Source organism: Archocentrus centrarchus, unplaced genomic scaffold, assembly GCF_007364275.1.
Source record: "Archocentrus centrarchus isolate MPI-CPG fArcCen1 unplaced genomic scaffold, fArcCen1 scaffold_57_ctg1, whole genome shotgun sequence".
In the NCBI taxonomy this organism is placed as follows: domain Eukaryota; kingdom Metazoa; phylum Chordata; class Actinopteri; order Cichliformes; family Cichlidae; genus Archocentrus; species Archocentrus centrarchus.
Genome location: NW_022060278.1, coordinates 326,062 through 329,658, shown reverse-complemented (window position 1 = coordinate 329,658; position 3,597 = coordinate 326,062). Strand labels below are relative to the sequence as shown.

General features: G+C 38.4%; 1 long non-coding RNA gene across 1 annotated transcript; it reads left to right on the top strand.

Annotated features, from left to right (window-relative positions):
• Positions 1 to 2,940: 2,940 nt before the first annotated feature.
• Positions 2,941 to 3,597, top strand: LOC115777592 (uncharacterized). Its single transcript, XR_004019659.1, has 3 exons — positions 2,941 to 3,013; positions 3,182 to 3,232; positions 3,492 to 3,597. It is a non-coding gene; the product is annotated as an uncharacterized LOC115777592 (long non-coding RNA).

Here is a 3,597-nt window from a genome sequence, read left to right as displayed (position 1 = left end):
CGTCAACTGCCTCCCCGCCTCAGAGACTGTGTTTTTCCCTCGAGGACGAGGAACTTTTTGTTGGGGGAGCAGTGTAATGATCCATGATGGACGTTATTGCTAAATGTGTGTCACAGTTATTGTTCTCTTTAAGTTAGGTTGTTTTGGGGTTGAACCGGAAGGAGATGTGGGGGGTCGCTCTTGGGAGGGAGGTCTCTTTTTTTCTTGTGTGAGTTAGAGTTGGCTGTATCCGGCGAGAGCTGTTCTGTGTGTGTCCGGCCTGATTAAATGGTGTTAGTAACGAAACCTCTGCCTGGTGCTTGGGTGACATAACGGAACGTTACAATATGCATTTAGATTCCCCACTAGATGGCGGTGTTGCCTCGCGTTTGGGCAGAGGCGAAGAAGACAATGTTGTTAGCTAGTTTTAAGCATGTTAGCCAGCCGAACAAGTGTGTTGTACAAATGTATTAATTAGATGCAGTTCTAGTAAAAGCAAGATGAAGTTCAAATCGGACGTCTGGGCATTTTTCCTTTAAAAACAGATGTTGCAGCTAAATCCACAACACTATCCAACTATGAAGCTTACCTTTAATCTCAGCCAAACCGATTTGCTGAGGAACAAATGAAACACTGAAATAAGCCAAACATCAAACGTTAGAGACGATCTGACTGAATTATATCTGTGCTTAACTTCCACTCAGTGGTGAAAGTTGTGAAAATGATTCAGGCGTTCTCTCCGGGTATGGTGAGCATCGACCGCCCGGCAGGCTGTTAGACCAGTGAGAACGAGCATCTCAGAAATCATTGGAGCACTTTTGCAGTTATGATATCTTGATAAGTTGAGCAGATATTTGAGGTTTATACATCTACATTCTCACCTAAAACACTGTAAAAGTTTATTTTGTGTCACACAGATTCCAAAATCTTCGACTGTTGGTCTCTGAGCGAACTTTGCAGGAGCCTCTCCCTCTGTGTCCTCACTGTGTGTGGTCAGTGTAGACACACAGATGCTGCCACACATCTTAACGCTCCACCTGTCATCGGCCGACACCAGCATCTGTCTCGTGCTTCTTTGCTGATTGCAGGCCAAAAAGTGATTTTTGGTATTTGCCAAAAAAAAAAAATATTTTTGAGTGAGAAAGAACACTCCTGTCACAGGTAGAAGCTGCAATCACATTTCAGCAAAGTGACTTTTATATTTTCTTTATCAGGTAAAAACTCATTTTTTCAGAGAGATCTGCCCAAGAGTGCAGCAGAAGAAATATAACATCACAGCTCTATAAAGAGAGTTGATGTGGCCAAAAAGGAGCCGGTTGATTATAATGTAGATACAGTAACACAGTCATAAAGATACAAAACAGGTCATTTCTTAGTTTTATTTATAAGGCCTTCATAAATTCTGTGGACTACAGTCTACTAACCAATATAATCAGGGACATTATACATCAAAAACACACAAAAACATTGGAAATCAGGTTATTGTTGTTTTTTTCTGAAATCACTTATTGGTACAACACCAGCAGCTGGATAAGATCAAGTTTCCAGAGATGAACATTTGCATAGAAAATGTTCATCTTGTTTGGCTCCACATGTTTGTGAATGCAGATTTTCTCTGTTCTGAACTCAAACAAGAACTGCTTGAGATCCAGACTGAGTGACTCCACCTACGTGACATTTTATGCACGTCTACCACTGCTCTGGAGTCAGACCTGCGCTGTGTACTTGTGTGTCCTTCACATTATTGTCAGTAGTTTACCTGTTTCTCTGTTATCAGAATTACACAGCAGTATTTTACAGTTTCTGTATGTAATAAATTTCAGTTGGAAATTCAGAGCTTTATGCTTTATGTTTGGTTACTTCATGTTTGTTTGCTGCACAGAAATGAAAGTAATGATTTGAATTCATTTGGAAATGTATTACAATGGGAGCAGAATTTTCAACAGAGGTAGGCGAGAATCTGACTTTTATGAGCCGACTTAGGAGATGATTTTTACTGGGATTCACTTTTGGAACAATCGGGTCCTGCAGAAGCATCTGACTAGACCGAAAATCTGATTTTTGCTACTTCGACTTTGGCGACTTTCACTGTAGTTTTAATCTAGTTTCTAAAGTTGTTTGTTTGACACATACAGAAGTTTTTAAATATTCAAGTTCAGATATTATATCTTCATGATGAAAAGCATTTGTTCAATCTGTTCTTATTATTGTGTGTCAGCTTTTTCTAAAAGTCTGCACCAGCTGATCTGACTGAAACAATTGTGTTTGATTGTGTCACAGATGATCCTGATGCTCCTATCCTGGTGAGTCCTGTTCATCCTGTGACTGAAGGAGCTTCTGTTAGTCTGAGCTGCAGTTTGAGGACACAAAAAATACTTTCCAATGTGTTTTTCTACCACAATGACAAACTTATTCAAAGTGATACTCGAGAGGAGCTGAAGATCTCTGCAGTGTCAAAGTCTGATGAAGGTTTCTACAAGTGTGAATACTCAGGAAGAGAGTCACCACAGAGCTGGATGTTAGTTAAAGGTGAGCAGGATCAAAACAGTTTTTACTTTGATTTATTGTAGATTGATTATTCTTATTCATGTACCTCATTTATTTTGTGATGTACTGCAAGCGTGTGCTTGTTATTCCAGATTTAGGATTTAATATTCAAAGTTATTTATTTTTTTTAAATTAAAGCACTTTGTAAATTCAGTTCAGTTTATGTTTATTAATACTGAACATTTCTTATTTACAGCAGCTGAGAGCTCTTCATTTCCTGTTCTGATGATTGTTCGACTAACTTTTGGATTCATCATTATTTTCCTCCTGCTCTTGTTGTGTTGCTGCAGACGGTCCAAAGGTGGGACTTCATTAAACTCACAGATGGATCATAAGGTCCTGAAGTGGAAATGAGTTACAGCAGAATAAAACACACAATCGTGTGAAAGCAAATGTCTTCTTTCCATTTTTAATAAAGGTCCTGCTAATGAGCAGACGGTGAATCAGGATGAACATCAGCAGCAAGTGTACTCCTCTCTTCTTCATGGTTAGTTTTTCATCTACTTTAAAATATTCTGATGCTCTTTGCATCCAGACTGTAATTATTACATCTGCTGCAGTTTGAACTCTGTTGAAGGAAACAAGAATACTTGTTTGAAACTGTGTTTAAATTAGTATCACAGACATGAGGTGACTGATTTTCTCTGACCTGTAGGTGATCGTTGTGTCTATGAGACAATCAGAGGCTCTGAAAACACTGAAAATGGTAAAGTACACACTTTCATTAATACAGAGTTTGTGGAAGCTGGATGATTAAACAATAACTGTGTTTAACATTAAAGTCAATAAGATGATTATTTTATATATTATATCTGTGATTCAGCTCAAAGTCATTAACAAGACGAGTGAGTGCACAAACTCTGAGATTTGAAATGTAAAATCTACATTGTTAATTATTCTGACTGATAATAAATGCAAACAGAGGGTGTTTGCTTTTAAATGCTTTCATTTGATCACCTCAACAGGACAACGTGGTGACCCAGAGGAGAGCTCTGACTACTATAATGTGAATCCAAATTCAGCCACAGCTCTAAAATCTTAACAGCAGCTCTTTAGCTGTTTTTATCTTTT